This window comes from Narcine bancroftii, chromosome 1, assembly GCF_036971445.1.
Source record: "Narcine bancroftii isolate sNarBan1 chromosome 1, sNarBan1.hap1, whole genome shotgun sequence".
Lineage (NCBI taxonomy): Eukaryota > Metazoa > Chordata > Chondrichthyes > Torpediniformes > Narcinidae > Narcine > Narcine bancroftii.
Window position 1 is genome coordinate 287,016,009 of NC_091469.1, and position 27,389 is coordinate 287,043,397.

The following is a 27,389-nucleotide window of genomic DNA, read 5'->3' on the forward strand; positions in this document are numbered from 1 at the left end:
ACAATAGAACCCATATAACTGGAAATTCTGTTTAAAGACTGAAATGAAAAAGGTGCAAAGAATTCAGGATTCTCAGTTGGAAGGAGGTTACAGAGGAAAGGAAGGGAGAGTTCATTTACACGTTTAAATATGAAGATCAATACCTTAAAATCAACAGTTGGTGTACCATCTTGAAAGTGATGCTGTTACTTCAAGCTGAAATAATTGACTCGTTTTAGTTTTAATGTGTTAATGATTTAAGATGGAAATTATAATTAGTTTTGTGACTGCTGCAAAAAATAATTCAGGTAATTTATTCATCTAATCATTTAACCCAAATCCTCGCATGATTATTTGGACTACAAAGGGGACTTTGTACTTCCAATAGTTCTCAACTTTGAAAAGACAAAATGCTCTGTGCATATATTAGACCAGGGGTACTTGTGGACTGTTATGCCATGAGAATAAACTTCAAAACTCTCTTGTGGCTTCATTAATGATGGGTTATACGGGTTTGGTGTAAAGTAATAAGTAATGTTGAATTTTTAGGATACAGATACAAAATGATACACCAGATATATTGCTAAACCAAGACTTTCTTAAACTGAAATACTACACTACCTAAAAATTGCAACAGTATAAGGACTTTCAGTGCAAATTTGTTACAAGAAATTACGACAGTGGTAAATATAAACTGACTGAAACTTAATGAGGAATAGCAGTTGTATTTGATATTAATATTCTTACATCAAAAAATTTTTAAAAATAGACCAATAATCAGTTTGGAGTTATATTGTTCATTTCAACATGCCATGTTTGAGTTTTTATGAGTTTTATATGATAGTATGGGTGGGCTAATATTCCTTTGTACTATATGCCTGTGTTTGGAATTAAAATTTGCAATGTGAACTTGTTGGTGAAGGATAGACCATATTGTCCACTGCTTTCATAAAATAATTTAAAGACAGACAGAAAGATAATTTATTAAAATAACTTTTCTCTATTCTGTGTTCTGAAGAGATTGCCAGTCAAACAGGATAAATGATCCAAGGATGTGCCCAAGATCTTGTTGAAGAAGAACAGCATCCTAACTGGCACCTGGAAATCCTTGGACCATGAATGCTCATGTGTTCAGGAGGAAAAGAAGCATTTGGGGTGGTTTTAAGAAACTTGAATCGATGGTCAGAGTCTCACAAAAGCCTTGTATGTGTGGTGGAAGGATGACACAACTTCACCAATTGTCCACCTGTTGCTCTTTCAGCCATCTCCTGCCCCATCTGTGGATCTTTGACAGTGGCAGAGTTCTCACATGAGCCTCACTAGCTCCCTCACAAATCTGGAATGGAAGAAGTCACTTGGCCTCATCCTCAGATTGCCTGAGAAGAAGAAATTTTATTGGGAGAATTGGTAGGTGCTAATAAAAACAAAATTCAATACGATTGTAAATATACACTATATACACTCTCAGTTAAATGATTATAAACATGAGCCAAACCCTCTCACTCTCTCTCTCTCTCTCTCTCTCACACACACACACACACACACACACACACACACACACTCATTCATTTATTCAAGTTCACTCACACTTTCACTCTCTTTCTCATTCATTTACTCACACTGTCTTTGTCTCACTCTTTCACTCTTTCACTCTTGCATTCTCTCTCTCTTTCTCTCTCTCTCTCTCTCGCTTGCTTGCGTGCGCGTGCTCAGAAACAACCTGTATTTATACAGAGAAGTCACAAGACCATTGTTAAACAAAATGATATTTAGCCACATGATTATATATTAGGAAGCTTAGTCAAATAAGTCATTTTTATGGAGAATCCTAATGGAAGAAAAAAAGGGGAAGCAATTTAGTGAGGGAATTCCCGACTTTCAACAGCTGAAGGCATGGGCACCACAGTGGAAATGGTAAACACATGGATGGGGAAAAGGTAGAAATTAGAGGAGTATAGATAGCCCGAAGAATTACTGGGTTGGAGACTATTTCAAATTAAGGGGCAGAGAGGGGAAAGAAGAGATTTGAAAACAAAGGTTTATATTTTTCATGTTTATAATTTTTAGTTTTAAAAACTGAAAACCTTGGAGTTTACAAAAACAATTTGTACAACAGCTTTGATGCTGTAAAGATTTCCCAAAATGTGACACCACTTTACACGGGGAGAAATGACCTATGTATGACCAATGAGCCCACAAATTGTGCCACAGAGATGGGCATCTATTATCACTATAAACGGATTCAGGTCCATTTCAGACACTTCCAAAACCCTCTGGTTACTGCATAATTTTGAATATCCATATTGAAATGGGAGTAATGGGTGAAATTGAACAAAGGCAACATTTCCTTCCTTTTGCATATATAAAAATAGCCTTTGATAATTATTTTATATTTTGTAACTATTTCACAGTTGCAACAATGGTTCCTTTGGAACTGGATATTCTAATACAATATCATGAGAAGGTGCAATGCTCCAAAATCAATCATGGAAAAAAAATTCTGTTCCATTGTACCTTTGAGTATTGTCATCATTTCCAATGAAATGACGTAATGGATAGATAGTATCAACATTGGTATACTGAAGTGATTCTGAATGTGTCAACCCTCCCATGTAGGCGTAAAATAGCAGCTACTTTAAGCTATGGATTTTGGTATCATGATGGAGTTACACTAGTACCATCTGATCTCTCAGTTTCACTGAACTCTCTAACATATTGCAGGAAGGACAATTTGGGCTAAATGAACCACAGGATGCAAGATATTTCAGCATGCTGCACCCTGTGAAGTGTGCATCAAACTGGGAAATGGTTGAAAATGAAACCTAATAATACCAGTTAGAATATAAGAACACATGAAATAGGAGCAAGAGTCAGCCATCTGGTCCATCGAGGCTGTTCTGCCATACAAATTTCATGGCTGATCTGCCCATGGACTCAGCTCCAGAGGGTTGTTAACTCAACCTGCGACATCACAGGCACCAGCCTTCACCCCATTGTGGACATCTACAGGAGGCTTCAAAAATAAAAGTGCCTCTATCCTCAAAGACCCCCACCACCCAGGCCATGCCCTCTTCACTCTGCTACCATTTGGGAAAAGGTACAGGAGCCTAAAAATAAACACTCAGTGGTACAAGGACAGCTTCTTCCCACTGCCATCACATTCCTGAATAAACAATGAACCAAAGACACTGCCTTACTTTTCGTGCACTATTTTTAATTTATGATTGTATGGGGGGTTTATAGGAATGTTTGCACTGTGATGCTGCAGCAAAACACAGAATTTCGTGACATGGTCATGACAATATTTTTTTTTGAATATGTTATTTAAAATGTTTATCTATATATGTAATATTAGCAAAATACATAATGCAGTCATCAATTATTAATGTCAGTTCCATTATACATGATGATATCAAACTCACAAACTCCCCAACCCCCTCTTCCAAAGAATCCCCAATATAAAAAAAGAAATGATGATAAAAAGAAACAAGAAAGGAAAAGAAAAAAGAAAGTAAAGCAAAGAGAAAAGAAACCAATTGCCAAGAAGATGCCACCCACCACACAATTCTAATCATTTACATTTTTGAGTTCTTCCAAGAAGGTTAATGAGGTTTTCAAACTTTAGGGAAAATATCGATAAATTAATTCCCACAATTTGTAAATACAGTGCTAAATTTTCAAAATTACACCACATTTACTTCTTAAATTATAAGTAATCTTCTCAAGGGGAACCCAACTATGCATTTTTGCATTCCATCACTCCATTCCTAAATGAGAGTTCAATTTCTACATATCTGCAATAGTTTTTCTTGTTATTGCTCATGTAATCTTTACAAATTCTTTGTGATATATAGTTAATTTCAGTTTTGGTCTTATCCCTACAATATTACCTAATAAAAACATGATTCTGGACCTGATTCTCATTCTCATTCCACTTACCCATCCTCCATAAGCCCCTACATTCACTTATTCAAGAATCCATGTATCTCTACCTCAAGTGTATTTAACAAGGCAGCCTCTACTGCTTCATTGGTCAGAGATATTACTGGCTTCACTTTCTTGACTGTCTGGCAAATGTGATTTTATATATCAATATTATCTTCATATTTAATTTGCAAAATTCATTTTCCTGTATTTGCAGAAATGTCTAATGATAACTTTGGATTTATTTTATTTGTTATTAAGATTTTTTTAAAAGATGGACAAAGTAAGAATTGGTTAAAGATTCCAGTTAATGTTTTATCAACTGTATAAACTAATTATATTTCTTGGCTGGACTTTAGCAACCATCATATTAATTAGAAAAATCATGTAAAACAATCATTGGTAAATTATAAACAAAAAATTCAAAACGTCCTGTGCATGAAATGAGTCCAACCCAAAATCTATGTTACTATTTTCATCTTTCATTCAACCCAAGTTTTGCCTTAATTGGTTTTGTACATTTTATCCAGTTTCCTTCCATCTTGATCCATCTGCCAGAACTGATTTGATGTATCAATCCAATTCCCATCAGATTGTATCAACTGACTCATTATAGTTGCACTAGGTGGCAGTCTATTCCATAAATCAGTGATTACCAGGAAAGTTTATTTAAAAGTTAGGTTTAACACTTGGTTCCTTTGGTTTATTATTCTCTCCCATGCCTCTTCTCTGCTTTACATCTGCCTCAGCAATTTTCTTCATTATATTAAAAACCTGGCTCCCATCCCACATATTCTTTCCACAGTTGGAGTTGGTTCAGTTTCTTTAATCTCACTGTTTCACAATGATCTAAACCTAAAATTATCTCAGCTCCCCAAAAGCACAGTGGGTAATGTATCACATGATGTGTGGTTGACTACAAAGACAAGAAGCCTTCAGAACTGATTCCTGCTTTGAGCTGAGCTGGCTCTACCCAGCCAGGTCAAATGTTGTGTAATTACAATTATCCTTGGTGACTCTGAGATAGAAAGAGAGGAAAAAATTAATATGCCAGCCATCAAACGTTTAGATGCATGGACGTTCTTTGAGTACAGAGCTGGAATGAGCTCAGACAGCTTTTACAAATAACCCTTTTGAAACTACATGTCCAGTCACATGCATGTTGATGCTTGGGTGCAATATTTTGGATAGTGGGACTGTTGATGGAATGATACCCATTGTAAATCACTACCTTCAGGAGAGAAGGCAACACAATTGAAGGGTAGCCAAAAAGATAATAATTCTGGTGTAGGTTAGACAAAAGCAATGAAAACCATTACATCTGCATTCTGCTTGTGGCTGCATTATTTGATTATACATTTCACTTTGCAACTCAATTAAGCGATGGCATGATGTGGTTATTACGTAATAAAAATGTTTACTTTACACTGCTTAGTATGGCTAAATATAAAATGTTGCATCTGATGGCACCACATTTCAAGAGTTGCTTTGAAGTCATAATGGAATGGTGTATGTGCACGATTTCAAATTCTATTTACACTAAAAAATGGCATATTCACAAATTAATATGTCAAAAATATTCTCGAAAATGGATGGATATATATTGAACTTGGACTTTTTTTTATCTGTGAGAAAACCTTGGTGATATTGCTTTGGATGTCCAGCACCACATCCTATTATTTATTTCATTTAACAAGACCAAACATCTGAAAATGATTTATAGGAGCTTAAATCAGGTTGGAGTCAAACCAACAAAGATTTCAGGAGAAGAGACCAAAAATGTTAATCAAAAATTTCAATCAGGCCCTAAGGGGAAAGGGAGTACAGCAAGGCTAAGAGGCTGAGGTAAGAATTCCAACGTTTAATTCCAATGACTAGTGAAGCGCGATGGCCAGTGGTGGAGTGGAGCAATACAAGTTCCTTGAGGAGTGGGAGGGATACGTTGTGTTTGACTTGTAGGAATTTGCTTGAACGCAAGAATGAGATTTTCAAATTCCATTGGCATTCCCACAATCTAAATTGCTCTCTGTTTGATTGGTCAGCTGTTCCTGGTGGTTGCTGCCCCATGCTAGATCTCAACTGAATGACAGGACTCATGATCCCGTGAGCCTTTGATAGTATTCTCTTTGCCCTATGTTAGTTGCTCATGATCTCACAAAATGTCCCTCTAAAATGCCAATCACAAGCTTGAGCTGGATGTCAACCAGTTCTAACAACACAAATGGGAGGGTACCTAGAAATTGGACTAGTTTCTGCACATTCTTTTGCCTAAATTACATGTAAAGGCTGTTTTCCCTTCAATGCATCAGTGAAGATTTCCAGGTCAAAGATTAATCAAAGGTTAAGGGGAGTCATGTGATGGAGTAGTGGCCGGTAGAGAAAAACCAGCCCTCTCCAGAAAAAAAGAAAAAAAGTCAAGAAAAGACAAAGATTAACAAATATAAAGTATAAGAAATAGAAGATAAAGTGGGAGAGAAGAGAAAGAAGATGACACCCAAGAAGGAAAAAGTAAAAACAATGGGGAAAAAAGAAAAAATGTCACTGGAAAATAAAGAAGAAGGCCTTAACTGCATGAAGGAACAGGGAGCCTTGGTGGCGAAGAGCGCCCTATCTCCGTGGTTGGTGACGGCCCCGTGGAGTTGTGAGCCCCTCCCGCCCGACCAGTGGACTGCAAAAATGGCTCTCTGAGCCAAACAAAAGTGCGCAACTGCGCATGCGTGAGGAGTCACGTGTGCGCAATCAAAGGTAAAAGGAAACACTGACAGGAGGGGGGCTCAGCCAAGGAGGGGGCAACCAGGGCACGACCAGCTGAGGGATGCCCAACACCAGGGCTCTCAGCTGGAAGATGACGAAGGCGGCAGGAGAAGGAGTGAGAAACCAGGCGAGGAAGAAAGTCGACGGGTGAACGGCAAGAGGAGCAGCAGCAGCAGGAGGCCCAACAGATAAGCAGCCCAGGAGGGGAAGATCAACAACAAGAAGCCCAGCAAGAAGAGGCCCGACAAAGTGACACATGCAGCTAACTCATCAGGAGAATCAGAAGAGACACCGATACAAAGAAGAGAAGAAGAAGACACAAACACAGGTACAGACGCAGAAGAAGAGGAAGAAGAAGACCAAGATCTTCACAGAGTAATAGAAGGTAAAACAAATGGACAGAATATAGATAAAGCCTTTTTTGAAGAACAAAGAGACACAAGAGTTGTTATCTCAGAAAATTGATATGTTGGAAAATTATAGTAGGCGAAACAACATATGACAACTATTTAGTGGGCCTGAAGGAGGGTGAAGAAGACACAGACATGAAGGAATTTATAAAAGGATGGATCCCAAAGGTCCTGGGAATGACAGAAATGCAGGAAGAAATGGAAATAGAAAGGACATACAGAACACTAGCTCCGAAACTGCAGACACATCAAAAATCAAGATCCATCTTAGTAAAATTTTTGAGATATATTACAAGAGAAAATGTACTGGAGCAAGGAATAAAGTTAGAGAAGACAATAAACCATTGGAATACAAGGGTCAAAAAATATTTTTTTACCCAGACATAAGTTTTGAACTCTTAAAGAGGAAAGAGCAAAATTGATTCTATGGATAAAAAGGTTATAAATTCATGTTAAGACATTCAGCCGTGCTTAAAATATTTATACGCAGGGAGCAAAACAGACTGTTCTCAGATCCGGAGGAAGCACAAGAATTCACAGAGCGTTTGCAGGACAGAATGAGAGATGAAGAGATGTAATAAGAATGAAGAATGGTGATAAAGTATATATATAAAGATGTAAAAACATTGTATATGTAAAAAACTAACGAGGGAAAAGGGAGGGGAAGGAAGGAAGGGGGAAAAAAGGGAGAGCTTTGTTATGCAAAAAAAACTTTTCTGTGGGGGGCTGTGGGGGGAGAAAATAACCGTCACTGTGAAATCAGTTGATGCTTGCGACCAAGATGATAATCCACATGGAAAGGGGAGTTGTGGTTTCCTGGCAAGGGATAAAGGGCAACTCAGAGAGGGAGGGGGAATTTCGGGTTAAGGTAATATTGGTTATGGGAATTGTTGGAGTATTTTATGGTTTAAATGTGTTGTCATACATTGAGTTTAAAAAGGGAAAACTGAGAGATGAAAATGGGAAAAAGGAGGATGGAGGTGGTGAGGAAGTGGAAAAGAGATGTAAACAAGATATAAAATGGCTACAGAACTATATGACTATAAACATTAATGGAAGACATAACCAAATTAAATTACTATTAAATTACTGGAAAAAGAAAAAGATAGATATAGCATTTGTGCAGGACACGCATCTAAATGAAGTGGAACATAATAAATTAAAGAGAGACTGGGTAGGGCACGTGGTGGCAGCATCATATAATTCAAAAGCTAGAGGTGTAGCCATATTAGTTAACAAAAATGTACCAATGAAAATAGAGGAGGAAATAATAGATCCAGCAGGGAGGTATGTAATGATAAAGTGTAGATATACTCAGAATCTTGGAATTTGCTCAATATACATGCACCTAATGAGGAGGATCAAATTTCATGCAGGATATTTTTTTGAAGATTGCAGATACACAAGGAAATATATTGATAAGAGGGGATTTTAACCTTAATTTGGATCCAATGTTGGACAAAACTGGACAAAAGACTAGCAAAAAGAATAAACTAGCCAAATTTATGGTTAAATCAATGCAGGAAATGAAACTTATGGATATATGGAGGAGGCAACACCCAAGAGAGAAGGAATATTCATATTATTCGAGTAGGCATAAAACATACTCAAGGATTGGCCGATTGTGTACCAAAAATAGTAAAACAAGATCAAACTGGATTTATTAAGAAAAGACAAACAGCGCATAATGACTGTAAACTTATTAATCTAATTCATGCAGTTCAAGGAAATAAGAAACCAATAGTGGCTGTTGCTTTAGACGCAGAAAAAGCATTTGACAGAGTAGAGTGGAACTATTTATTTAAAGTATTACAGAGGTTCAATTTACCAGAAAAATGTATTAATTGGATTAAAGCATTGGATAATGGACCGTTGGCGAAGGTAACAGTAAATGGATATGTATCGAGCCAATTTAAATTAAGTAGGTCAACTAGACAGGGATGTCCATTATCCCCCTCATTGTTTGCCTTAGCAATAGAACCATTGGCAGAACTGATAAAAACAGATAATAAAATAAAAGGGATAAAAATAAAGGAGAAGGAGTATAAAATCAGTTTATTTGCAGATGACATCATAGTATACCTAACAGAAACAGAAATATCAATGAAAGAACTACATAAGAAATTGGAGAAATATCGGGGTATCTTTTCTTTGGCTTGGCTTCGCGGACGAAGATTTATGGAGGGGGTAAAAAGTCCACGTCAGCTGCAGGCTCGTTTGTGCCTGACAAGTCCGATGCGGGACAGGCAGACACGATTGCAGCGGTTGCAAGGGAAAATTGGTTGGTTGGGGTTGGGTGTTGGGTTTTTCCTCCTTTGCCTTTTGTCAGTGAGGTGGGCTCTGCGGTCTTCTTCAAAGGAGGTTGCTGCCCGCCAAACTGTGAGGCGCCAAGATGCACGGTTTGAGGCGTTATCAGCCCACTGGCGGTGGTCAATGTGGCAGGCACCAAGAGATTTCTTTAGACAGTCCTTGTACCTTTTCTTTGGTGCACCTCTGTCACGGTGGCCAGTGGAGAGTTCGCCATATAACACGATCTTGGGAAGGCGATGGTCCTCCATTCTGGAGACGTGACCCATCCAGCGCAGCTGGATCTTCAGCAGCGTGGACTCGATGCTGTCGACCTCTGCCATCTCGAGTACTTCGACGTTAGGGGTGTAAGCGCTCCAATGGATGTTGAGGATGGAGCGGAGACAACGCTGGTGGAAGCGTTCTAGGAGCCGTAGGTGGTGCCGGTAGAGGACCCATGATTCGGAGCCGAACAGGAGTGTGGGTATGACAACGGCTCTGTATACGCTTATCTTTGTGAGGTTTTTCAGTTGGTTGTTTTTCCAGACTCTTTTGTGCAGTCTTCCAAAGGCGCTATTTGCCTTGGCGAGTCTGTTGTCTATCTCATTGTCGATCCTTGCATCTGATGAAATGGTGCAGCCGAGATAGGTAAACTGGTTGACCGTTTTGAGTTTTGTGTGCCCGATGGAGATGTGGGGGTATAAGATCAATGCAAATAGAAGTGAAGTGATGCTAATAAGTAATGCGGATTATACAGAATTTAAAAAAGAATCACCATTTAAATGGCAAGCACAACCAATCCGATACCTAGGTATCAGGTTAGATAATAACTTAAGCCATTTGTACAAACTAAATTATCAGCCACTTAGAACATTGGATAGAATTACCGCTAATGTTGATAGGGAGGGTAAATTGCATTAAGATGAATGTGATCCCAAGGATACAATACCTATTTCAATCGTTACCAATTCTCTTAACAGAGAAATTCTTTAATGAACTAAAGAGAATAATAAGGAAATTCTTGTGGAAAGGGAGTAAACTGAGGGTAGTGTTAGATAAATTAACAGAGAGGTATAACCAAGGTGGTTTGCAGTTACCAAACTTTAAAAATTATTATAGAGCCACACAATTAAGGTATTTATCAGACTTTTACCAGACAAGAGAAAAACCAGACTGGACTAAGATAGAACTAGATAAAATAGGGGAGAAGGTACCGGAACATATACTTTATAAGTGGGATTAAAAACTGGTGCAATATAAAAGCTCACCAGTATTGCATCATTTACTTAATATATGGAAGAAGATCCACATAGAAAGGAAAAAAACAAATTACCAAATACCAAAATTGGTATTGACACAAAACCCATTAATCCCTTTTATAATAGATAACATTTCCTTTAGAGAATAGGGGGGGGGGGGGGGAAAGGAATCAAAAGAATAGAAAATATTTTTTTGGGAAATAATTTATTAACATTTGAACAGTTGAAGTACAAATATGGAATAACTCATGGTACAATGTTTGCATATCATCAACTGAAAGCTTATTTAAAGGATAAATTGGGAAACAGATTGAGATTACCAGAAGGAAGTAGCTTTGAATATGTGATTACAGACACAATGATAATAAAAGATTTATAATGAACATGTACATTAAGCTGCAAGAGAAGGAAAATTATGAAATAAATTATAAACCTAAACAAAAGTAGGAAAAGGATTTAAACATAAAGATAAAAAATGAAGCCTGGGAAAAGTTATGTTCTGGAATTATGAAGAATACAATAAACACAAGGTTACTCATGATACAGTATAATTGGTTACACATGGTATATATCACTCCTCAAAAATTAAAAGAATGGGATCCAACAATATCAGATAGATGTTTTCGCTGTAAGAAGGAAATGGGAACAACAATACATGCAATTTGGGCATGTGAGAAAGTGAATATATTTTGGGAAGAACTGAATCAGATAATAAATAAAATCACAAAAAAAAATACCAAAAAATCCAGAGATCTTCCTTTTAAGTAACATAAGAAGTAATGAATTAGGCCTCAAATTGGATAAAGCGCAAAAAAAGATTAATTATGATAGCCTTAGCAGTAGCAGAAAAGTGTATCATGTCAACTTGGAAGTGAGCCTGAGAGTACAGCAATGGTACATAGAAATGAATAAATGTATTCCATTGGAAAAAAATAACATATAATTTAAAAAATAAAGTCACATTATTTGAACAAATTTGGGAACCATACATGGAACATAACAAAGAGGGCTTGCCTCGGACCTCCACCCCCTAAAATGATAAGAAGACAAAACGATTTGATTCAGTGTGTAAAAGCAGATGGTGCATTTTTCTTGTTTATTTTTCATTGTGTGAAGACATTGTTTTAAGGTTTTATTGTATTGTACATGTTGAATATTTATTGGTCTTGGAGGGGGATGGGAAGGAGGGGAGGGAGGGGAAGGGGGGGAGGGAGGGTAAGGGGGGGGGAAGGGAGAAAATGCCACTGTGTATATTTAATGAGAAATGTTTGGATGTATTTTGGTTGCTATGGTTCACAGTGTGAAAAATAAAAAATTATTTTAAAAAAAAATTAATCATCTGCAAAATTGGTCTTGACACAACTGGAAGTGATTCACCCTAACACAGCTGATGTTTTCTTGTCATCAGTCACATCCCTAATGACTTAAAAGCAGAAATGTGAGGTTCTGGAGACAACCTACAACCTGCTGACTAAATAGTAAGAGAACTATGGCACAGAAAACATAACGACCCATGAAGAGTCTGCATTATCTCTTGCACAAAGTATCTCCATTGCACTCCATTGGTCAACATTATGGAAAACTAAGCAGAGTTCCCTTCATTAATGATGGCCATTCATAAAACAATGTGACCTTGGCTTGCCGACACTCAAAATATGGAGGACCATCTGGCAAGTAAAAGGTCTCATCAGATGCAAGAGCACCATATCCCTATTCCTCTGAATGTTCCTGGCCACAATGTTGTTTGTGCTTTCACATAACATTTTCCTATTTCATGGGTGTTTTTTAATGGTATAATTGTGCATTTGTGCAATACAGCACATGTATTTAATGCACCAATAAGAGGGCACTAGAATGCCCCAGGCATCTGGACGTCCTCAAAACCACCTACCCTCCTCTTCCCATTTTAAATTTGGGCATTAAATTATATTCCTGGGAGTTAGTTGCATCTGGGAAAACTGGCACCTCCAAGTCGATCATCCTGAATTGGAAATATATTACCAGTCTTTCTCCATTACTGGGTCTAGATCCAGGAGCTCCCTACACATCAGAACTGCAATGGGTATGCTTTCACTAGGACTGCAGTGGTTGAAGGCGGCTTGGTAGAATATCTTCAGAACAGTTAGGGGGAAGTAATAGATGTGGCTTAAGAGTGAAAAATGAAAGTCTGCAGATGCTGGATTATAGTAAAAACACAAAAATGCTGGAGGAACTCAGCAGGGCTTGCCATGTCCAGAGGAGGTCAAAATATATGTGACATTTTGGTCCTGGGGCCTTCTTCAATGCATGATAATTCACATTCCTTGAAAAAGGGCTCAGACCCAGAACGTTGGTTATATATCTTTACCTCCTATTGATAATGCAAGACCTGCTCAGTTCCTCCAGCAATTTTGTGTTTTTATTAATACACATTGGGCTTTCCAGCCTCCTCCAGATCCTGATAATTTTTTTTAATGTATGGAAAAGTTTTTACTTGATTCTAAAGAAAGAAAAAGAAACATTCTCTGAGGACACTTCTCACAATCATCTTTCCAAAATTTTTCAGTGAAAAAGAAACCCCTCCACCCATAGTCACATACTATGGATTTAAAACACGAAAGTCTGCAGATACCATGACTGAAGTAAAACACGACGCTGGAGAAGCTCAGCTGGTCAAACAGTGTCTGTTATAGAGCAAAGATAAAAATACGGAATTGACATTTTGAGCTTGAGTCCTTCATCAATGTAGCGAAAAATGTCAGCAAGCATCCAAATAAAAGAATAAGGGGGGAGACGTGGTCACAAAGGCAGGAGATAATAGGTGGAGAAGGGAGCAAGCAAGGTGAGGAGGGATGGCTTAGTGAATAGAGATGGAAGGGGATGGAGAGCTGAGGGAAAGAAGACAGGGTATAGGGAAGTGTGGGGGGGTGGGGGGGGGGTGGTGAAGGACAGCAGGTTAACAAAAACTGAAAAAGTTGATGTTAATGCCATTTGGCTGGAGAGTGCCCAGACAGAAAATCAGGTTCAGATCCTCCAATTTATGGGTGGTCTCAGTGGGATAGTACATGAAGCCATGAACAGACAAGTGAGAATGGGAGTGGAACACCAATCCTAGTCACATGCTAATGTTCCACCACAATACAGTATATGCAGCCTCACCAATAGTATCATAGTTGATACCTGAAACCCACAACCCATCTGTCATCCAACACACACTCATTACTTATACACTGTCGTGCTTAGGCTTCAATTAACTGCCACTCTTGTAATGATATGAGTGATTTTGAGTGCTTCTTCATGTGAAACTGTCAATGTACCTTCTGTGTGAGACTGATAACCTGCTTTGCAAGTACACCAAGCATGTGGTTATGATGTCAGTTTTGCATCATTATAAAGTGACTTCTTCTTCACTGCAACCAAAATTGACAGTATAACTCAGGTCAGACCAGAGTCAGGTTCAGGTCTGGCTTCAATATGTAATGATTTGATATTCTGTCAGAGAATCCATTAATCCCTGCTTTGGTGTGGCAAGAATATACATCTTCATTTTGTTAAACCAGTTTTGAAAAGTGCTGTATTTCTTTTGTTTTCTCTTTGTACATTCGAACAGATCCTAAAAATATCAGTCCTCCCATTATAACCCCAGAATAGTTTACCAAGCAGTGTTAAAGTGGACTTGAGGTTGCTTGAAAATAAACATGAATGCAGATGCAAAAAACAGCTTTTAATCACTTTGCAAAATGTGAGAACTCGGTTACAGCAAGAAGCATGGGCACAAGCACTTAGTGTTGCCCCAAGAGAATCTGGCTCATGGCTTACAAGTCACATTTTTATAAAGGCAAAACTTCCAGTTTTCCAGAACATTTGAACAGACTTCTCCATGTTGGAATGCAGTTAGTTTCTTTCTTCCAGTCAACATTTTAAAACTTATGTTCTCACTAGGGCCAGAACCTCTCTGCAGTATAACACTTAATGATAGCAGGAGAATACCTCTCACTTACATCAGATGGTTGTTTGGTTCCAGCACGCAATCTAGGAATCACTCTGACACATAACCATTAAATTATGGATTTAAGCACCATTCCAGATATTTAGACTTGATTGACCTGTACAGCAGAAGAAGGGGAATTGTTTTGGATTATCATATGAGGAGCATTGAAAGCTTTTGGCCTGTACTCATTCAAATTTGGGAGAATGAGGAGTGATCTCATTGAAACATTTCAAATGAGCATGGAAAGAGTAAATGTTGAAAGGTTGTTTCCCATGGTGGGAGAGACTAGGACAAGAGGGCGCAACTTCAGGATTGAAGAGCATCCACTACGAAGAGGAATTTCTTCAGCCAGAGAGTAGTAAATCTGTGAAATTTGTTGCCACAGGTGTTGTGGAGGCAAGGTTATTTAAGGCAGAGATTGACAGGTTCTTGATTAGCCAGGGAATCAAGGTTATGGGGAGAAGGCAAGGCAGTGGGGCAGAGGGGGAAAATGGATCACCTCATGATTAAATGGTGGGGCAGACTCAATGGGCTGAGTAGCCTATTTCTGCTCCCATGTCTTATGGTCTTCTGGAAATAGGGGGTCCAACAGTTCAATATAAAAAAATGCTGTGAATTTGAAGAATTGCCCAACAGTTCTGACCCATGATCAATGCACAGCTGTCAATCTTTTTCAAAAGAATCCAGATCATCTGATCATTGTCTCATTGCTGTTCGTAATCCGCCGGTAAAGTGGGCTTCAGAAGTAATTCATAGGCTGAAGAGTGCTTTGGAATGCCCAAAGATCAAAGACCATTAATCATAGTCCAAACTACTACATGGCAAGGAACCCTGTTCTCTCCCTGAAACCTTTGACAGCCTTAACGATCAAGAATCTGTCAACTTCCACTTTAAATAAACCAAAACATCAACGTGCCTGTGAAGCCTTTTAATTTGTATGAAAATACTAAATTTTCTAGTCTTTCCTCCAAATGTTCCAAAGATTTGTATGGCATGGTTGGTGTAACATTTAGCACAATGCCTTTACGGCACCAGCGATTGGGACTGGGGTTCAAATCCCATGCTGCCTGTAATGAGTTTGCACATTCTCCCCATGTCTGTGTGGGTTTTCCTTGGTGGTGATAGTTTCCCCCCAACTGTTCGAAACATACTGGGGATTTTAGGACAATTGGGAGTATATTGGGCAGCACTGGCTCATGATCCGAAATGGCCTGTTACCATGTAGTATGTCTAAATTTAAAAAATTTAAATTAAAAAAAGCTTAAATATAAGTGTAAGCTTAGATTTAGGGATTGGCTGCATCGACGATGTCATGCAATGTGCAAATTATGCCAAGACATGTTAAGGAGATATGTGCATAGAATGGGGCTGCAATAGTTTCCAGATACTGTACTCCTCACCCAATGGAAGGTGAATGGATAGATCGGGTGCACGTAATGATCCACCTATCAAATGGCGACTGAGAAAGTTCTTCTTAAAAAAAAGAGGACAAAAATCACATCACATTTCCAATCTTGCTGACAAAATTTAACTGGACAGGATTGTACGTATGGAGGATGATATAAATAGGTTTTAAAAGAATTTGGATCAGCTGAGTAAACCAACAAGAATGAAATAAACTGATGACAATGGGGGGGGGGGGGGAGTGAGGTCTTGTACTTTGGTGATTGTAGGGAAGTCACTGATGGCCAATAGCCAACCACAGGAGGTGAATAGGAGGCCAAACTTATGTTAGGCTTTAATAGAAGAGGTTTAACCAGATGAGACCATAACTGCAGTATTATATGTTGTTTTGGTCTCTTCACCTGAGGAAGGGTACACTTGCCATGGAAAGAATTAACAAAAAGATACGTTGGATTGGTTCTAGGAATGGTGAGTTTGCTGTAAGAAGACTAGTTGACCAGACTGTGACCATATTCTTTCAAGCAACCTTTTTTAGGGGCTATGGACCCTTAGGACTCTACTCAAAGCCAATGAGTCCCCTTCCCTGTGAAGAAATCAAGTTTTGGTTTCTTCCATACTTCTCACTACATTAAAAAAAAATCATGCTCAGCGAGGTGAAAAGAAAACAAGGCTTTTACTTCAATAAGCAATGCCCCCCTCCCCCAGGAAAGCCATAATACCCCCTTTGGCAATAGCTGCAAGAATGAGAGGAAACCTCACTAAAACACAAAATGTTAGCAATCTTGACAAGATCGATACAGCGAGCATGTTGTTCCTGGCTGAGGAGTGTGGGGGCACAATTTGAGAACAATAGGTGGGCCATTTAAGACTCAGAGGTAGTAATCTTTGGAGTTCTCTATCCCAGAAGGCTGTGACGGCTCAGCCATTTAACTACTGGTAATTGAAAATAGATATCATTTGTCTTTTGGTTATTAAGGGACTCAAGTGATATCTGAGAGTGAAACTCAAAAATACAGTGGGTGGCAAAGTTCGCAGTTGGCGTGATACTATTACAAAGCCAGCAATCAGGTCCGGGGTTCAAATCCCACCTAGTCTGTAAAGAGTTTGTACGTAGGTTTTCCCCAGAGGCTCCAGTTTCCTCCCACCATTCGAAATGTACAGGTTAATTAGGTGTAATTGGGCAGCAATGGCTAGTGGGCTGAAATGGCCTGTTACCATGCTGTATGTTTAAATTTAAATGTAAAATACTGCAGATGTTGGAATCTTGGAGAAACTCAGCAGATCAGGCAGCGTCCATGGGTGGAAAAGGGTCAGTCAACATTTGAGGTTTGGGCTCGTTATTGAAAATAAAATGGAGATGGGACATATATCAAGGCATGGAGAAACTGGGAAGGATATCAGGTGATAAGAGTATTGGACATAAGGTGGAGGAGATGGAGAGCACTGGGAGGAGGGAATATTAGAGAGAAGAGGAGTATTTGAAAAAAGGGGGAAAAGGTGGAATCAAATAGAGTTGAGGGCTACCTAAAATGAGTAAAATCAGGTGTTCATGGTGTTGGCTTTCAGGGCGACCTGGAGAAATATGATCACAAGATCTCAAGGAATAGGAGCAAAAGTAGGCCCATTGTCCCATTGAGTCTGTTTCACCATTCTTTCATGGGCTGATCCATCCTCCCTCTCAGCCACTTTCCCCGACTTTCTGCCCATAACCCTTGATGCCCTGACTAATCAAATACCAGTTAACCTCTGCCTTAAATACACCCAACGGCCTCACTTCCACAGCCAGAAGTTCCACAGACTCATGACCTTCTGACTAAAGAAAAATTTCCACACCTCTGTTTTAAATTGACACCTTTGTATCCTGAAATTAGGCCCTCTTGTCCCAGAATCACCTTACATGGGAAACATTCTTGGCTCATCTGCTCTATCCAGGCCTTTTAGCATTCAAAATACTTCTGAGACCCTTTGTGTTGTTCCTTGGGTTTATGTCTGGCCTCACCCTGACGACGAAATGTATCATGAAAGTGCCGAGAAATAGCACTGAGAAGCAAGATCAGCATCATCGACAGCAGACCAGGCTGAAAGGGCCAAGTGGCAGGCTCCGGTTCGAAAGTCTGCGACCTCACTGTATGGCATGACTAAAATTAAAGAGTGTCCACTCTTTCTCTGATAATTGTCTAACTTCTATATCTGCTGGAAAATTGTTGATGTAAAGCCTTATTTCCACAGATGATGACTGACAGTGACTGTTTCCAGAAGGTCCTCATTTTAATTATTTCAGCATGCAGATGCCTTTGTGAATCTGATATCTATAGCACAACACCAGCCCAGTATACAAACAACGGCAACACATCTGACAGTTGCAGTGAAAATGTTCATCACTCCCCAGACAACTAGAGTAAATAAGGTACTAATTAATGCTATAAAGAATAGCAGAGAGAGAAAAAAATAACCTTTGGTAAAAATATTAAGTGCTTTTATTTAGAATGCACAAGCTTATAATCTCTATTCAATTACGTCATGGCCGTTTCTGGGGGAAGTCTGAATTATGTCAACGGGAGTAAATAACTTACATTCTCTAACTCTGCAGTTGAAGGAATCAATAGGTATGAGAGGAAGATTTGGGTATCTGATTTGTCATTCGCAACCTCAGCTGATGAAGTGATTTTGAAGAGTGCTCAATATTATAATGTCAGGAACATGACAGCCAACTCACACTTATCCAATTCCTACAAAGAGTGAAGTGATAATAACCTGATTGTGTTTTAGTTTTTTGGCAATGAGGAGTGAGCAGTAAATATTGAGTCAAACAGTCACACGGCATCTGAGACTGCACATCCATTTACGCTCATCCTATTCTATTTGTACATCAGTAAGTACACAAAATGGTGGAGAAGCTCAGCTGGTCAAACAATGTCCTTTAGGTAGCAAAGGCAAAGATACAGAACCGACATTTTGGGCTTCAGGCCTTTATCAAAGAATGAGAAAATGCCGGCAAGCACCCGAACACAAGAGTAAGAGAGGGGAAGGGTGGAAGGTGGAAAGGACAGGAGTTCATAGGTGGAGGGAGGAGGGGGTGAACAGCAGCAGTGAGGGGGAGGGGGATGGTAGGGATGTTTGGGTGAAAGAACTGGAAAGATAGGAAAGGGGGAGGGGGAAAAAAGGCAAGCATGTTTAGTGGAAAGCAGTAAAGTCAATGTTCATGCCATGTGGCCGGAGGGGGCCCAGATGGAAAATAAGGTGCTGTTCCTCCAATCTACAGGTGGTCAGGGTGGGACAGTACACAAGGCCATGGATAGACATGTGAGTGCAAGAGTGTGACTTGGAATTGAAATGGTTGGCCACTGGGAGGTAGCTGTGGTTGCAAACAGAGCAGGGGTGCCAAGCGAAGCCATCTCCTATTTGTATATTTTATTCTCCCCATCAACTCCCCCAGATTTAATCGCTCAACTATACATGTTTAGAGAGGGATGTGGGAGGAATCAAGAGCCTATTTTTATGATATAGAACATAGAACTTTACAGCCCAAAATGCTGTGCTGACCTCACCACAGCAATCCTACCTCATACCCATAACCCTCTACTTTTCTGACATCCATGTACCTATCTAAGAGTCTCTTGAATGTTCCATTGTACCAACGTCCATCACCTCCCTGGCAATACAATCTCGGCACCTGTGAAAAAAAATTACCTCTGACATCTCCCCTAAACTTTCCTCCACTCACCTTACACTGATGTCCTCTTGTATTTCCTGGGCTAGTAGTGACCCAGGAAAAAGGTACTGGCTGTCCACTTTATTTAAGCCCCTCATAATCTTATATACCTCTATTAAGTTGCATTTCATTGCTCCAAACAGAAAAGCCCTAGCTCAATCAACCTCGCTTCATGCTCTCCAATCCAGGCAACATCCTGGTAAATCTCCTCTACACCCTCTCCAAAGCATCTACGTCCTTCTTATGGCAACTATGGTATATGATATGGGAGTTTATTGTCAAGGTATGGATGCACTAAAATTGTTATCTCTGAAGCCACACAGATAAGTAAGGCACACTCATGCTGAATCATAACAAGGTACAGCACAAAAACTATATATATATAAAATTGCTATAATGCTCCAGGGGACAGAAAATGTGATAATAAATCTGAAAGGAGAGAGAAATTGTTTTGCAGACCCCTTCTGAACCATTGCACAATATGGTGTGACGTGTAATGACTGTGCAGCCAAAGACCAATCCAATTCCATCTTCGAATACCCTGATGACAACATTGTCATTCCTGAATACAGGTAATGACAAGATGGAATGCAGAAAAGAAATTCATTGTCAGTAAGACAAAGTAGTTGATTATAGACTTCAGGGGAGGAGTATAGCCCACATTCCTATCAATATCAATGATGCTGAAATGGAGAATGTAGATAGCTTCAAATTTCTGGGAGTAAACATTTCCAATGACCTGACATGGACCCGCCGTGTTGATGGCCGCCAAAGGAAAGTTGGCATGTGGCCCACATCACTCAACATCTTCTGCAGTTGCACTAACAAATACATTCTAGCTGGATACAACACAGTGTGATATGGGAGTAGTTCTTCTCAAGATCAGAAGAAGCTACAGAAGGTGGTGAATGCAGTTCAGAACATGATGCAAACTTCTCTCACCTCCATCAACACCATCTCTTCCACTGCCCAAGTAAAACAGCCAACATATGAAAAGACCCATCCCTTCCAGGGGTGCTCTCTTCTCTCTCCTCCAACTGGGGAGACAAGGTGCAAGAGTGTGAAACCATGCACTTAGGCTTAAAGACAGTTTCATCACTGCAACCATCAAGCTACTGAACTAAGCCCCCCCAAAGGGCAATGTATTCTTTGATCTTTCTCATTGTAACTCTATGCTCTGTAACTGTACCCTTGACTTATGACTTTTTACAGCAATGTGATTTGACTTGCGAACCCCTTCGTCGAAGAACCCTTCTCACTGTTCCGTGTAATATATATCAATAAGCCCGAAATTTGTAAGCTTCAATGTGATGATCAGTGTTACCCAAAATAGTCCAAGAATTGTCTTACATCTGGTTTAATGGTCAGATGTGAACTGGTTTAACAATTTATTTGAAAACAACTTGCACTCCAGAGAGTGCAGCATTCTTTCCTACCTGCACTAGAAGGAAAGATCTGGAGTTCTGTTTGTGACTCTTTGGAATGGGACTAGAATTCTTGTAACCAACTGAAATACAGATAAACAAATTTATAACTTGTGCTCAGGTAATGCAAAATAAATGTTTTGAGCTGCTGCAATACAGGAGATCCTGCAGGTTTTTGTTTTAACTACAAGATTTTCCAAATAATAGCAGGATGAATATCTAAATCATCCATGAGAGATGTTGGTTTAAGGATAAATATTAACTGTTATATATAGAGAATTTAGGTTAAAATGGCTTAAGTTAAAATGTGATGATTAATCATAAAAAGGGAAGCCAGAACGGACAGGGAGCTTACTAGCAGCCAAGGACAAAAGGTTCAGCTGGATATGTTTTTTTAAAACATATCTTTTCATGGTCATAGTGAGAGACATGCAGGAGACAAAAGATTGATAAGAAGGGTGAGAAACAGAATTTAGTGTATGTAGAGTTCACAGCGTACGTAACGAACGTGATAATTAAAAATGCAGTTATACTTAGAATGCTTTTGTAATACTAACCAATTAAAACAGTATTAATAAGAAGGGGAAGGGCAAACAATAAGGGTATAAAAATCAATGCACTGTATGTATCGGGGCTTAACTGGTGAGAAGTTGAGTCCAACTCTGCAGACTTGTAAATAAAGCTTGTCGTGTCATCAGTTTTAAAGAGACTCATGTGTGAGAAGTTTTATTTCTGACATTAACCAGGGAAGATTTTTATTGAACTTCTTTGATATTTTACCCAAGAAGGTTGATATGTCCTTGGTTTGACGGTACTATTGGCACTTCGGTATCCCTTTAATGCAACATGGACATAGTGGGCTTACTTCTGCACTGTATGGCCCTTATTTTAACATAGCTTTGCACCACCCAGGCCATGCCCTCTTCACTCTGCTACCATTGAGAAAAAAGTACTGGGCCTAAAGACAAGCACTTAGCAGCACAAGGATAGCTTCTTCCCCACTGCCATACAATTCTTGAATGAACAATGAACCACAGACACTACCTTTCTTTGACTTTTTGTGCATGAGTTTTATTTATTTCTGCTAGGTGGTTTATATGAATGTTTGCACTGCAAAGCTCCCGCAAACAACGAATTTCATGACTTGGTCCTGACAATAAATTCTGAATCTGATTCTGATTCTGAATCTTCTGCTTCAGAAATGACAGTGTTTTCATTAAGGGTATTGCAGTGTAGGAGGGAATTAGATTGAGTGTTTCCTAGCCTTTTACTTGGAACCCTCCCCCTCCTCCCTGTTTATTGTTCGTGTAATAACACAATAGCAATTTAATAATCGAGAATGTGTTAGTAACTGTAAAATTCTCAGGAAAAATGCTTTGTCAGGCACGTACTTTATGCTATCAAAAAGGTTGCAATATTGTCTCTCCATTATGAAATGAAAAATATCAAGGAGGGAACATAAGAGGGCCCCAATACATAGCCATTTCAGGCTGACATTGTGTTGTTGCCCCTGTACTACCTCGTAGCCATTGATTTATACACAGAATATTAAAAAACATGATTGGGCCAGGACCACGTGTTTTGAAAATCTTGTGTACCTGTCCTCAGGGAACTGTGTGAGAAAGGGGGCAATGGCATTTCATTTTATTTCCCTAACATAAACCAATTTCAAGATATTTCTCAAACAGATGCAGTTTAACTGACTAGAAAGAAAAAAGACACAATTGTCTTGCAGTTTGCCAGTTTCCATAATGACATTCATTTCGGCTCCATCTTAGTGCCATACCCATGAAGACAGGTCAATCATCTAGTCAATGGAATTCCTTTCAGTTACATTGTTCTTAGTTCACTGTTGGCCAATTTCTTCTTGTTGAATATTAACTTGACATAGAACATGGATCCAAATTTCCAGTCTGATGATTACTCGTGGATAACAATAACAATTTTAACTGTCAAACCAAAATCTCACTAAATATGACGCCCCGCACTTTAATGGCATTGGGAATGAACGGAGTATCTCAGCCACAATTACAAAAATCGTTAGTCTTATTACAGTCATTTCTTATTCTTGACAGAAAGGTTAATTCAACTGGCAGATTATTCTTGATCAATTTAGATCCTCATCAAACTTTCAAATACAGATGAACAAAACAATTGTATGCCAGAAAAAATTCCATTTTCACCCGTGATATCATATAATGCCTTCTATCAAATATGCAGTAGAAGTACATTTGCCTGCCACTGTTTGAACATACAAATAAGAGGTCAGTTTCCATGAATTATTTCTTTGTCACATACCTTTTTCACCCCTACTTCCTGTATTCTTACTCTTCAATGGATTATTATTGAATGATGAGATGTGATAACACCTCAATGGAAAAAGCAAACAATGCTGGAAACACTCAGCAGTTCAGGCAGCACTAATGAAAAGAGAAACCACTCTACGATATGAACCATTCATGATTTCTCTTTCAACAGATGCTGCCTGGCCTGCTGAGTGTTTCCAGTACTTTCTGATTTTATTTCAGATTGCCAGCATCTGCAGTTATTGATTTTTTTTTCCAGTTCCTGGGATCCTAGATAGAAATGTACAACTTTTAGAGTTGGCCTTATTTTGTGTATCCCTCTGGTCGATATTCATCTGCAATCATTTGGAAAGTGTACTCATGGGTGGGGGCGGGGGAAGGTGAGGGATCATATACCAATGACTTTTGCATTATTTTGATGTCTGCAAGTGTGAGACTGTAAGGTAGTATAATGGAGACTGTTCAAGGCATCTGTAGTGGGTATAGGTGGAATGAATGGGTCTGACGTTTGCAAACCATGCCTTATAATGATGCATGTTGGATGAAATGAAGAAGAATATGACAGATTTGTATATCATTTGTCCACTTCTATAAGCTTAGGCACCTGTGCTGTGGGAACCAGCAGCAGTGTGGGTGGAAGAGCTGGATTGGTGCAGAGGGTGGGACAAACACTAAAATGTCCTGAGGTAAGGTTACCTATTTCACATATTTCTTTTTACTGGTTCCAGCAGGTACTACACGGAATGGGATAAATGAAGCAGTGAGAATGGAATATTTTACTAGTGACCTAATCAATTGGTAGTTTAGAATATTGCATGGTATTCCCATTGATGTTTAATGAGCATGAATGGTTGATTCTTAGTCACCTTCTAAAAGTTCTATTTAATTTTAATTTTTTCATTTGCTTGGTGTCTTCTCAAGTACCAGCTGTCAGACATTTCCCTCTTTCTTCTCCTTCTCTATCTCTCTCCCTCTCTCACCTTCTCCCCATTCTCTCCCACCCCTCTCTCTCTCTCTCTCTCCCCTGGCAGACAAATGACAAATGCGACGTTTTATCCATGCAATTTATTTCATTATTGTTCCTTACACCGAGAATTATAATCAATCACAAGGAAGTTCAGTTGGCAGGTGTCAATCTTAGTATATTTTTTTTGTGTCTCCGTCTATATTTAATCTAATTGTAAGGGTCAAGGACTGAGTGCAAGTCCCCTTGTTACAACTCACTTGTCATTCCCGATTTATGGTAAAAGTTAAATCTGATCATATTCCAGTGAGGAAGCAAAGATTCCTGTTGTAAGCCCGGAGAAGGCCGCCATGCCGTTCATTAAACAGGTGCTCTTCGGTTGTTAATGGAATATTTATGAGTGTTTATGTGTAAATGAATCATCCTGTTATTTCCTAAAGGAGGGGGAGGTTTTAATGATTGAGGCTGTGTCTCGGCTCACTGCGCTTTCGACTACAGTTGTAGATCGAACTCAGCCCTTGTCACGTCGGGAAACAGTGAATCTATAACATACAGGACGTGGCTGTCGACATACAGCAAATTGCATTCAATCAGCCCCGGGGAATTCGGCTAATGCTTCGGCCGAAAAGCCGTCGTGGGAGGGGGAAGGGTGAAAGTGAGGGCGGGGGGGAAGGGGTGAAGATGAGGGGGGGGGGGGTGTGGTTGTGGTGGGTGAGATCAAATCAGACTTACTTAACAATGTGCAACTAGTAGAGTAGAGTGCGTGAAACGAAGCTACAGGGGGAATTGATAACGTGTCTCGCCAAGAAAAATAAAATATATAAAAATCAAGAATAACAGTAGTCTTTCAGATAATCTATGATTTTTATATATAGTGTGTGGGTGGGCTTTTGTGTGTGTTGAGGGGGGTGAGGTGGAGAGTGTGTCTGGTGTTTGGAGTATTAATGTATGTGACAGAGACAAAATTTATTTGTGTGTGTGTGTGTCTGTATCTCGACATGTGTGTTCCGACCATACACTTGTTTGTGCATTTGGCAGTGCCTGCTGCGTTCGCGCATGTTGTGTCTGCGACGAGTCTGTCTGTATGCCCATGTGTGTCTATGTGCACGTGTGTTTGTGTTTGACAGTAAATGTCTTCGTTCGTGTGCATTGTAGTTCGGCTTCTGTATGTTTGCCTCTGCGTGTGTTTGTCTGTATTGTTTATGCGGGTCTGTTTGACCAGAGTGAATGTTTAAATTGGAAATAACGTGGCATGCAGCAAAGTACATGAATCTCAAGCGCTCGATCACAAACACTGTTTTTTCGCCTGTCGGTGTTTGTTTAGAACCCATTTGCCTTTCGGATTGACATATCTCAGTGTTGTACAATTACTTTCCAAAGTCTGTTAACTGGAGGATTCATATAATAACGCAACAATTCATGGTAACACTTAAATCAAGAACATAGGAATATTGCCACCCTTCACTTCAGATCCGAATCCAGAACTGACTGAATGTTTCTCGTGGTTTTTTCGAAGTACTAATCAGGAAACTGGAACTTGGCTGATGTGCATGAACATCAAATGCCATTAAAAAAATCAAGTGCTAGTGAGTGGTTTATATTTTATTAAAATAACAGGGTTTATTAAGCGCTAATAAAAATAAACTTGCTCTGGAGCTGAGTAACGGTCCATTCTCCATTCGAATTATTCAGACCGAACGGGGTTTATCAAAGTTAACTATGAAGAGATAACATTTGCGCGATTATTGGGAACAGCATTTTGTAACCGGATACCCTTTATACACGCGATCACTAATCCTTCCATGGACTTTCAAGTTATCATAAGTTTCCTGAACTACAAGCCGGCTGCTAATATTGAAATGGCCTGTGTTATCTAGTCTCTGGATAGGCGTGGTAATTGTTCCTCAACGATTACATTTAACAAAGGTTTTGCGATGCTCTTGGAGAGAGAAGGGAGTCTGAAAGTTAATTTTTTTTAAATACTGGTTGAAGCCATTGCAACTTTCTAACTGGAATCCAATGCTGCGACTGCACTGGATTTATTCATGAATATTGGTGGGGGGTGGGGGGTGGCGGTGGATCCTTAGTCGTTCGATATGTCCCACATTTACCCTATCCACTAATCGCAGTGACTCGGACCGGTATCGTTTGAGAATTGCTCCGTTCGATTCACACTATTTGATTTTTCGTTACCGTAACTGACTTTGCTTAAGGACAGACCCATGCCCTGAATCTCACCGTGCTTTCTCAACACCCCGCCGTCCCCGACCCTTCCCCATATCGGTCTGCTCCTCTATCCTTTTGAAATACCCACCTCTCGCATTCTAAAGCAAACGGCTGGACTCCCAAACCGAAAGCCACTGTAACAGTTGGCAGTTCGTTTTTTTAAAGGTCAAACCTGAAAGGGGTGGCATTAAAAAAAGAAAACTTATTTAACGAATTTTTTTCGCATTCTGTTGCAGTGTTGAGACCAATTCTGAGACCACGATGCATTCATAGTATGTGCTGGACTGCTTCGCGGTGTCATTAAGGATGCATTTCTATTTAGCATGAATGACTGCAGTATAACCGTAGTGTTCACTGATGGGGGGGGGGGGGGGAAGAAGAATTACTTGCTTTATTTAGAAAGAGGGTTTCCTAAATGCCCCACCCCAGTGAGGCAGTAAATGTTAAGGAGAGACAGCTGGGGGGGGGGGGTCTTTTGGTGGGGAGTGACTCTTCTGAAGGAGTTAATTGTTCTTTCATTGCTTGCCGTGTGACATAAAGATGTCATGGTACGAAATTTTAAAATGAATTTACTTCATATTATCTCACCTGTCAGTGGCATGGCCTCCATATTTCGTTGCAACTCGTCTCGCTTTTCGTTCAATTCCAGTGTTAGAGCCAGTCCGGCAAATTGGATTTAAAAAAAAACCCTCTATGTTTATGTCCAACCCACTTGCACGGTTTAGCCATCTCTCGCTCTTTTGCAATCGATTTTAGCTTGGACGGATCAGG

The 27,389-nt window shown here is 39.5% G+C and overlaps 1 long non-coding RNA gene across 1 annotated transcript; it reads right to left on the reverse strand.

The window, feature by feature from the left end:
* Positions 1-936: 936 nt before the first annotated feature.
* LOC138751692 (uncharacterized) lies at positions 937-27,389 on the reverse strand. The gene is made up of 3 exons (XR_011350126.1): positions 27,207-27,389; positions 21,135-21,205; positions 937-1,355 (listed from the first exon to the last, which is right to left on the reverse strand). It is a non-coding gene; the product is annotated as an uncharacterized lncRNA (long non-coding RNA).